Below are 10,681 nucleotides of genomic sequence, written 5' to 3'. Positions count from 1 at the left end.
GGGGACGTGCAGGAGTGGGCATGGAGGGGTGCGCTGCAGGGGGATAGCACTTGGTAGGGTCAGAAGGGTTGGAGCGGGAAGAGCGGAGAGGAGAGGCGGGAGAGTTGGGCTGTAGGTTGTTTGTAGAGGGAGTGGTGCGTTGGGAAGGGGGTGCGTGGAGAAACAGGGGTGCCGCAGGCTAGTGCGTGGGGTTGAACGATAGGCACACGCAGGGAAGTATCCGAAGGTGCGAGGAGAGGCGCAGGGCGAAGGGGTGGAAGAGGTGAGTCCCGTGATGGGGCTGGAAGTAGCGCTGCAGTGATGGACAGGCTGGACCGAGGGGCGAGGGAGAGGCTGTGGCAGTAAGGAAAGGGTACTTCGGGACCTCGCCATCATCAAGGGTATTTCAGGACCTCACCATCGCTGAGGTACTTGTTCTTTTCTATGGTTGTTAGGAGGGAGAAAGGGCACCTTAATTCTTAGACAAATAAGCTGCCGGATGTCATGCTGCGTGACATCTGGCCAGTCTACTTACCCTGGTAATACCCTCCGTCCCTTCCTTGGCTTGTTACAGGGTGACAGTGCTGTGCCTGCGGGAGGGAGACCCAAAAGCACTGCATCTGTAGTCTAAACTCTTTCCAACATCGGCAATTCACAGTTGTTCAGAGCATCGTATCCCTTTCTGTCTTGTCTTTTTCTTTTAAAGAAAATGCAGTTCTCCTGTTTACTTAATTGTCTGTTAAACAGAGACACTGGTGCGTGCTTGAGGGGAAGCAAAATATGCAAGACAAATTGCCAAACGAGTTTCAGAATATAACAAGGGGAAATAAAATACTTAATAACTGCGTGCGGCAAGAAGCTCTGGCAAAAGGAAGATTTTAATGAATGACTCAAGTGCAGAAATGTTACTGAGCTGTTTCCAGTCTGTTTCTGAATTGGCTGAGAAACATGAGGTGATAAGCCACAGCCAGAGTTTAAAGGAAGAAGAGCATGACTAAATGCCTACTATATTTGAGAACCTGTCCTAAAAATGAAAAGCCCAAAGCTTTTTGTTATACCCAAGCATTCACTTAGAGCAAGAAACTGGCTGATAACTTGGCATCCTGTTTTCTTTGAGGAAAATCTATTCACCTATTAGCAACAGGATCGTTCTTTTGTGTCTCGGATCATCAAAATCCTACCTAGGTTATTACAATTCTACTGTATTCAGTTTTTAATAAGACCTTCATTTATTTAGCCCTGAAAATATTTAAAAATGAGTTTTCTGTTTGACTACTAGAACTAAGTAAAATACATAAAAGACGTTCAATTTAGTAATTTAAGCCTGAGATTGAATGTAGCTGTTCTCTAATTGATTAGTGCATAGGAATGGATTTGCTGTCATCAAATAAAAATAGAATGGCTGCCTGGCCATAGTATTTGCCTGAGTTTATTTTTTTTCATCTGTATTTGTGAGAGCTCTACTCACCTCAGCTAATTGTTCTTCAGCAATAAAATATCCTTGTACTATAAAAGTTCGGTATAATCTGAAAAAAAAACAAACAACAAAACCAAACCCCAACTGTTTTTGCTGTAGGCAAATGAATGTAATCATCTTGGGTTTGAGGATGTTTTTTAATTTCCTAGAAGAAAATGTGAGGGTTAGTGAATTACCATGTTCTTTACATACAAACATGCAGGTTTTGAAATTGGAATAGCTGTTTAGAGTTCAAGTTTGACAAACAGCCATATCTGCAATGTCCCAAATGGCTTTTGAGGGTTGATGGTATTAGGGTGGGTTTTTTTAAAAAGTGAAACAGGAATAGTGGTAAATGTTGTACCAAAATGATGGTAAGTTCTGCTTTGTTTTTCTAACAAACCAACTTATTTGAATAAATACGAAGTTTTTGTGCAATGAAAGGGTGTAGGTGAGATAAATAAGTGTTCCTCCTCTATCCTGTTTACATCTTCCCTTGCAATCTTAGTCCTTTTCTTCTGTTCGTAGGTAAATCAGATACCGTCACTTCTGTAAAGTAGAACAGAGCTGTGCTCAGGCCACCTGATCTCAAAAAGCGTGCTGTGTTCATGATGGGATATAAACAATGGTCTTAAGGCCCAGGACTGGCCTTTTGTCAATGTGTGTGGAAGTTTGTAGTAGGTATTTTGCATAGTTTCAAGGGGGGGGAACATTATAACTGCACTTCAATAATGACCTCATGTCTCTGAGCAAAAGAGGATAGGAAATGGTAAGAAAACATTTTCATTAACTGTAGAGGCTGTTTGTAGATGGTTGGGGTGGGGGAAGTATGTTCAGATGTGTTTTCATATTAACAAAGTGCAAATAAAATCTGACTATACAGTATTAGCTTAGTCTCTGCCAGCTGCTGTGATTACAGATATCTTCGTATGCGCCACGTTGTATTGGCCCCTTGCTTTAGTCCTTCTGCTGGCTATCTGTAAGGGCCCAGAAGGGATTTTCTCCTCCTTCACTTGGTTCATAATATGTTCTGGGGCAGCAGCTAGACGCAAGGTGAAGTACCTAAGCGTCTTCATCATTTTACTGATGTTCGTTTTTCAGGTGCCTGGTTGATGGATCCTGGGATTTAAGTAACTGCCTAGTTTGAAGTGATTCCTTTCTATATCTTTTTTTGTTCTGGTCCAGGCTTGTGGAGACTATTGCTGTTCTAGTTTTGTGTTGGTGTGGTTTTTTTTTCCTTCTCCTAGTATGTGTGTGATGCGATTCACTCCCTAGTATATTCTGTGGTTTACTTTCAACAAATGTCTTGCCGTTTCAGGAATTTGCAGCCTTGGTGCTGTTTGTCTCTATCCTCCTCGCTTCCTTGGCACTATAGTTGTGACTTTTGACCTTTTTACCTTTGACCTTAAGTTGGGTAATATTTTTGTTTTGTGTGGGATGGTGTGCAGAATCGAGGTCTAGTTTGGTAGTATTCTTAGAAAACTCGTATGTTGTTGGAAGCTGGCTTCTTTGGTCAAGGTAGTGTTTAAGCTTTACCCCAGTCAGGAGGCAGTGTTGATAAAGCCAGTGATAAGGTATCGTTTTGCAGAGAATAACAAGAGTTCATCAGGCTTAACCGAAATAGGAGCTAACGCAGGAATTCCTTTTCCTTGCAACTTGTCGATTAGGTGTCCCAAAGATGCATCCAGAATATCGCTATTTCAGTTTAATGTAATGGAATTGCGGGTACAGTCCTAACCTCTTCAGCCAGCAAAGGCTTGCAAAGAGACGGCTAAAAGGACGGCTCTTTATTCTTGAATCGTGGCCATATTCTATTAGTGTTTGTAAGAATTTGCTGTAAGAATTGGGCATAATAAGCTACAGTAAACTTATGATAGCAATGTGGGGTGACAAAAAGCAAGTTGCCTGCCCGTTTTTAAGATCTGAAATAGCTTCTTGAAGTAGTTGCCTAAATTGCTTTTATCAGAATGTGTTAATCTAGTGCCTGATTAGACTACTGGAAAGATAGGAAGATCTCTTGTCACCACTTCATCCTCTCAGTACGCAAAGCTGCAAGCAGTGGAATCTCACAGAGAAAGGGGGGAAACCTGAAAAAAGGAAAATCTCCTAGGGAGAAACTATAACACTAGCATGGGTCGAGGGCACATGTAGACAAATTGCAGATATTATACCAATTAGAGTTCAAGTGATGGGATTTTAACTCACTGGAGTCGGTCAGAGGTGGGGAGATCAGGTACTAAGATTTTAATTTATAGAAAAATAGAGTAAATAACGAAGGATTTTATTACAAGAGTAAGGATTTTTAGCAGGTTTTTTCTGACACACAGGATCAGTGTTTAAGAGCAAGATGAAGGTGGGACCAGAAACATGACTATTTAGTTCAAAATGAGTCACTCATTAAAAAAGCAGAGAGAAATGAATGCTGTTCTTGTACCTAGTTCCGGTTCTAAAGGTAGCCACATGCAAGATTTAGGTATAGCCGAGCCGGTCCTGTTCCTATGTCTCATTGAAGTGTTTGCTCAGTAGGTGGAGTTTGTGAAACAAAGTCCATTATAGAGCTGGTGGCCAAGGGGACTAGTAAAGAGTACCACTGCACCCAAGAGAAGTGAGGATTTTTAGGGTATGCAGAAGTGTGTGCTATGGGTACAAAGGTTCCCTCTGAAGGCATGATCCTCCTCCCCCTCCCAACCCCTTCCTAATTAGCTAAACTTAAAACCTAAGTGTGGTTACACCACGATTTGGGTGACTGGAGGTCATGATGCAGGTACAGGTTCCAAAACTGCCATCCTGGGTGGCAGTGGCGAGGCTTAAATAATGAGAGAACTCTTGGGCAAGGTTGAGGTTTGCATCTGGTGGAGAAAGATAATATGGAAAGATAAGATACAAAGGCATAAAGCATTTGTTACTTGAGGGAGAAGTCAAGCGGGAAGAATTAGATAAAGGAAAACAATGGGAGTAGATGGGAAAGAAACATTTCACAGTGCGATTTCAGGATTTTTCTTTTCTACAGTGTTACTGCCAAAATTCCCTCCGTTCTAGCTACATTTCTACCTTTTTTATAACCTAGTTGTCAGCTGCATCAACACAAAATTTAAATAGACCCACTTGGAGTAATATTTTTATGGAATGCTAGAGGGCTTCAGATAAATTGTTTTACCATAAAGCAAACAGGTTCTGTTAAATGTGTGTCCAAGGCCTTTAGTGTGCAAGCACTTGTTTATGGTGCTTGAGAATAGATAGTCTCCTGCAATCTGGCTTATTATTAACCTGGTCTTGGTTTCTGTACAGTTGGAATAATTGTATGTACTCAGCTTATAAAAACTCATGTATTCACTGTTCAAATATTTGCACAATTGGTATTTTTCTAACAGTTTCTTAAACTGAGCTTTTGGAGGAATGTGACGCTTGGCCACCTTCAGAAGTAGGAGCTTCTTTATTTTTGGTTCAGGTTAAAGATGTATTTAATTTTCTATTAACAATATAGTGCTATAGTACAGTATAAGGTCCTATAAAATGTGTGGGTTACTTTTACATGTAAAACTGCAATGTTTTACATGACCTTTGTTACAGGTGATGTAATAGCCGCTATTCTTGAACATGTTTTTAAGATCATGATTTTAGTTTTTCCCTCTTTAAAGCAAAATGATAGCCCCCATCATTTCCTCTCTAAACTTCACCTTACTACACTGGTAACTTTGGACAAGTGAATATATTTGGCTTCAGTTCTACACAATAATTTAGTGTTCCTTATTGTTTAAAGTAATGATTCATATACATGTCTGTGCGCGCGTTACCTCCCCGCTGCCCCTTTCACCCCCACCCACAAATAGTTAATCTACCCATCAGGTTTATTTGCACAGTTCCTTATTCTCATTGAAACCAATGTCTGTAAAGGTCCTTCTGGGTCACTAGATCCAGCCCCCCTCAGTGCAAGCAGTCTGTAAAGTGATCAAGCTCTACTCCCACAGCCTTTGAAGATTGGTGAGCCTGCTGCAAGCCAAAACTGCCAACGCAGTTTTCAGGTCAGAGTGAAACAATCTTCAAGGAAAAAAGGCCCTTCAGAAATGCCTTGTCAGTGTTTTGTCTCTGTGGTGTTTAGTTTTTTTGGTTTGGGCTTTTTGACTTTATTTTAATGCTTGAATTCTAGCCCAATCAGAAACGCTTATTCTAATTGTACTGCTGTGTAAGAAACAAGATTTACTAAAATTGATGAGCTTCAGGCACAGTGGAAATCAACAGCTAGCCTGCCATTACCATGCATCCCCAGACAGATAGGCTACTTAGAGCCTAAGCTGCATAAGGCAGTTTGCTTGCTTTGCTGTCTGCAGGCATTGGAGGTTGTTTCTAGTGTCCTGTGTATGCCTTAGGCGAGACTTGTTTTATTCTAAGACTTGTCAAATCTCCAGGATTTCGATGTTTCATCCAGAGGTATTGAAAACTTACTTGCAACTTAACTATTTCTTATGTACTGATTTGCTGGGTTAATCGTTTCAGGTTTTGGTTATTTTGAAAGGACGTGTTAAAGATCAGTGCGGAAGGGACTGGAAAAAATAGGATCTATACTGTTCATGTAAATGTCTCAAAAGATGATCTCATTCAGCGTTGTAGTGGCAACACCTGCATGTGGGAGCAAAAAGTCAACTATCTTCCCCTGAAACTGAACTCTGAAAGTGTCTTATAGCATGTAAATTAGTTTATGACATCCAGCCAGAGGCTTCTGCTTTTCTACTCTCTTGTTGGTCTAGGAAAAGCTACCAAGTTAAATTGCTGCTTTGCAGAATGTATGGACTTAACTTTAAAGTTGGAGTTGCACTGTGTTAAATATAGAAAACAGCTAATAGATAAACTCTGTACTGCTGTAGTTTTGACTGTGAATGCTTCCAACTTGCAGATCTCTAGTAATTATCAGCACTTTGGATGGACGGATTGCTGCACTGGATCCAGAAAACAGTGGGAGAAAACAGTGGGATCTGGATGTGGGATCAGGTTCTCTTGTGTCGTCCAGCCTCAGTAAACCAGAGGTAAGGCTTAATCTCTTTCCTGACCAAATCTTTAAAAACAGAATTTTCTATAATAAAATGAATGCAACTTCCTCCATATTTGATAGATGTTAAATAATGCAGCAAACTTAGTACGGATAAAGTTTGATAGCTGTTCTCAAACTTTTTTTTGGAGTGCTTACATCATGTTGCCATTTCAAACTAGAGTGTGTCAGCATTTTAGTCTTGCGATTGACGTATGTGATAACTGTCAAACGAGATGATGTAATTGAGTTTGGGAATTGTATGCAGTTGCTGATTGAAAACAAGTTACTTGTAATTTGAAGCAAATGAAAGGATCATCTGCTTTGTATTACTAGAGTATGTTTTGGCAAGTACTGACTTCCCCCCCCAAGAAAAGCAAAAGCCCCTGTGACTTAAAAAATGAACAAAGGACTGGGGTTTTTTTATACCAGATAAGCGGGCTGCCTATGAAATAAAATGTGTTGGCAATGAAGTAGAGCGCCGAAGGTCACCCTGAAGTACTGAGTGGTAAAGGGTTGCATCACTTCGTGCTGATGAACTGTAAGAAGGAAAGCTAAAGAGTTAAATTTCTTGTGTGGTGCTATTTCCACCATCAGTTTGAAAAAACTTAGGCTAGAAATTAGAAGGAAGTTTTTTGCCTTTTTTTTTTTTCCTGCACTGAAGAAGTAAGATCCATGAGTCATTCTCTCCTACAATTAGGAGGAATAAATATACCAACTAAGAGGTAGTTTGTGGTGATGACAAAGTGCATGGTCCTTCACTGTCATGGATGGTTGGATTTGCTGACCAGTCCTATATCGTGCTTTCGCATGATGAGCATCAGAGAATGAAAGTTGAATTCAGGGGTATTCAGACTGTATGAGCTTCTTGCTTGTGGTTCTTCGTTGCTGTCTGGCTTACATGACCTCTGTTTCAGTATAAAGAAGTCTAAGGAACGATTTGGTCTGTTGCTGTGGTAGTGTAAGTATGAGAGCTAGTAATAAGTATCTCGGACTGCAAAAGTAATGTGAATGTTAACTCATGTTCCTTTGTTTCTGAGAGAAGACTTTATTTATGGATGCAAGTTTTTGAGTCTGGTTCAGATATATTTTTGTGTTTAAGAAAAAACTGTGGGAAAGAAGAACTTTCTTAAAAATATGTTCTAGAACAGAATTCAAAAGAATACGAGAACTGTAAAGAGCTCTCTAAAGAGGAAGGTGCCAGTTATAAACGGTGGTCCTTCACAAATGTTTTTGATACTAGACACTTAAAATACTGTTTTGTTATCTGTTGCTGCAAATAGTTTCTAATGACCACTGTGAAAATAGAACAACCGGTTATAAAACACACATTTGAAATATGTGCAAATACAAACTTCATTTTTCAGTACAAATTAAGACATGAGCCCAGGTTTTTAAAGATTTCAAGAATGCAAGCATTTAATACTACGGAAGTGTTTTTGCAAATGTAGATTTTTGTCACTCAACTGATCTGTCCAGAGTTTTGATCTTTTTCCAATGTGGTATGACTGTAGAAACTAAAGGTTGGTGCTTAGACAACAAAAATTGTAGTTTGTCCATGCAATATTTAATTCCCTTTTGTGGCTACAAGTTAGTAGGTTGTGGGAGTCATAAAAATACACTTTCAAAGAGCGTTTGTTATGCATATAGGAAGTTTTCAGATGGGCTTTCAAATTGTTGCATTTCTACAACTGTGGCCAAAGACACTGATGGATTTTGGCAGTTAAGATGCAGAGCCTACGAGAGAACTAATTTTGGAAGTAAAACTTCATTCTGGCCGTTAAGCATTATGAATATAGGCCTTTTTAGACTTACTGTCATGTAAACAAATGCTGTTAAGATAAGACAGAATTTAACAAGAAACAAAAGTGGTGAATACTCCAAATAAGTTAAACATTTAAATATTTAAATGTTTAATTTGTTGTCGGTATCAGCTGAAAGACTTCATGAGTGAATCTAAGATGGGCTTTCAAATTGTTGCATTTCTACAACTGTGGCCAAAGACACTGATGGATTTTGGCAGTTAAGATGCAGAGCCTACGAGAGAACTAATTTTGGAAGTAAAACTTCATTCTGGCCGTTAAGCATTATGAATATAGGCCTTTTTAGACTTACTGTCATGTAAACAAATGCTGTTAAGATAAGACAGAATTTAACAAGAAACAAAAGTGGTGAATACTCCAAATAAGTTACACTTAAACATTTAAATATTTAAATGTTTAATTTGTTGTCGGTATCAGCTGAAAGACTTCATGCAGTGAATCTAGACACTGTTTGCATGAGTAATTGGCCTCATTAAAGTTGTTGGGACAATTCTGTTTTGGGTCAAAATATTAAATTCATTAAAGTCTGAGTCTGTTATCTCCCCACTCTACAGTATTTCCTCTCCGATTTGGGCATGTGGCATGTTAAGTTTTACTCTCTCTAACTATTGAGGCTTTTTCTTCCTCTTCCAACATTTTAGAGGTAAAAAAGGTCTCTGTGCTTGCAACCACACTATTATCTTCATCATAAACCAGTATCAATAAGCAAGCTGTTAACCTACATCTTCTTGCAAGAAATGGCAGATGAGAAACTCCTTTTGCGTTATACTTGCAGATTTCTGTTCTTTCAGAGTGAGGAAAGTGTGTGCTGCTGTGTCTTAATTGCTTTGATGAGTTGTTTTTTTTAACTATCTTGGGGGTGTGTGCAATGAACTGTAGTTCCAGGTCCTGGTGCAAAAGCATCAATTTAGTTTCCAAGTGCCTTTTAAGAAAAGACATTAGCTCTTCAAACTTTCAGTGTTTAATAGAACAGTAGTTACTTCCTTTGCCTAACTGTAAAATGTCAACTTGGCTGTCTGGAGCTCATGTGTTAATTAGGAAAGTGAGGTAGTAAAATTTCAAATGTTCCAGCAGCTCTGTCAAACACTTCAGATCTTGAAACTGCTGCTTAAGACACTGACAAGTGAGATGTTCATCATTTGTCATGTGAACAGATCAATTAGAAAGGAAAGGCTGCTGAACTACTAATTGTGTGTCTGGGTAACTAAAATGGTAAAATTCATTCCTTGGCTCTAAGCTCCAACATAAACAATCATGGTCAGGGTGCCAATGCTGAAAAGGTATGAGACTGCATTTCATTCTTGTGCATAAGAATTTAAAAATTTTGTTTCCTTATCCATTGTGTTAAAATGAAAAGCCCTTCTCTATAAAAGCTGTATGTTTACAACTCCAAGATTCCTTGTTACTTGCACATAAAGACTGCTTGCTGAAGTTCAGGATAAAGTCAGTGAATCTCAACTTTTCTAAAAGGGAGCTTACTTTTAATGAAAACACTTTCATTTACTCTTTAAAATTTAGCTCTGTAATGAATACATTGTCTGTACTTAGAACACTTTTGGAAGAATCAGCCTGTTAAAATAATGATGCTTAATCATAGTGAAAATAGAGAACTGTCTCTCAAGCAGTGGAAATGGATCATAGCACATCATTATGAGATTGTTGTCATTTATTAACGAGGGTGATGCATCCTCTTACCTGCATAGCTTTATACTAAATCACTTAACGGGCTTCTGTGGCTTTCTTTCATGAGGATTTATTATATGAGAGAAATGAAAGTGTGAACTTGCCTGTATATTAAAATGACTGGCCAGTAGTGGCTAGCATGACTGATGGGACAGGGGGAGCCTGAAGAAGAGATGGAGACAGAAAAAAGCCTGCTGTGGGATGGATAAATATTTTGTGACCAGATGAAAAGACCCAAATTGTTGTAAATCAATGGACTTGTTATTGAGGTGACTAATCTGGGGAAAATCTGTTTCCTTGCAGGTAAGGTGATATGATTTTAGTTGTCTGGAAGAGTATACTGCTAGAGTTCCTTGTGTCCTGTAGCTGATGCTTATTTTTGTGTGCTACTGAGACAGATGTAGGGCCGCCAGATGCTCTGATAGCTGGAGGGATCACTGCTGTAGAGGAGGACTGGGGCACTATCCAGTTCTCCATCGTACAGGTTTTCTATAATAGAAATGGAATTAAACTGTACTGAATGAAATGCAAGATGTGGGGATAGATAACAACAATTTTGTTGAAGGTTGGAGGTGAGCAGTTTAAAACTGAGAATACCGTGTACTAAGAGATCCCATGACAGATTATCAGCTGCCATCTCGATTCCTCTGCAGGGGAAGGAAATGTGATCCTGTGCTGCCCGGGGCGGGGGGGGGGGGGAGAGATACACTAGTGTCT

The 10,681-nt window shown here is 39.4% G+C and overlaps 1 protein-coding gene across 1 annotated transcript in view; it reads left to right on the top strand.

The window, feature by feature from the left end:
• The first annotated feature begins 6,393 nt into the window (after nucleotides 1–6,393).
• EIF2AK3 (eukaryotic translation initiation factor 2 alpha kinase 3) overlaps nucleotides 6,394–10,681 on the top strand; it is a 38,299-nt gene continuing 34,011 nt past the window's right edge. Inside the window, exon 1 of the mRNA XM_019474660.1 lies at nucleotides 6,394–6,456. The gene's annotated coding sequence lies outside the window, so the exon portion shown is untranslated. The remainder of the gene's footprint in view (nucleotides 6,457–10,681) is intronic.

Source organism: Aptenodytes forsteri, unplaced genomic scaffold (assembly GCF_000699145.1).
Source record: "Aptenodytes forsteri isolate BGI_AS27 unplaced genomic scaffold, ASM69914v1 Scaffold141, whole genome shotgun sequence".
NCBI lineage: Eukaryota > Metazoa > Chordata > Aves > Sphenisciformes > Spheniscidae > Aptenodytes > Aptenodytes forsteri.
This window is presented reverse-complemented; position numbering and strand designations above follow the sequence as displayed.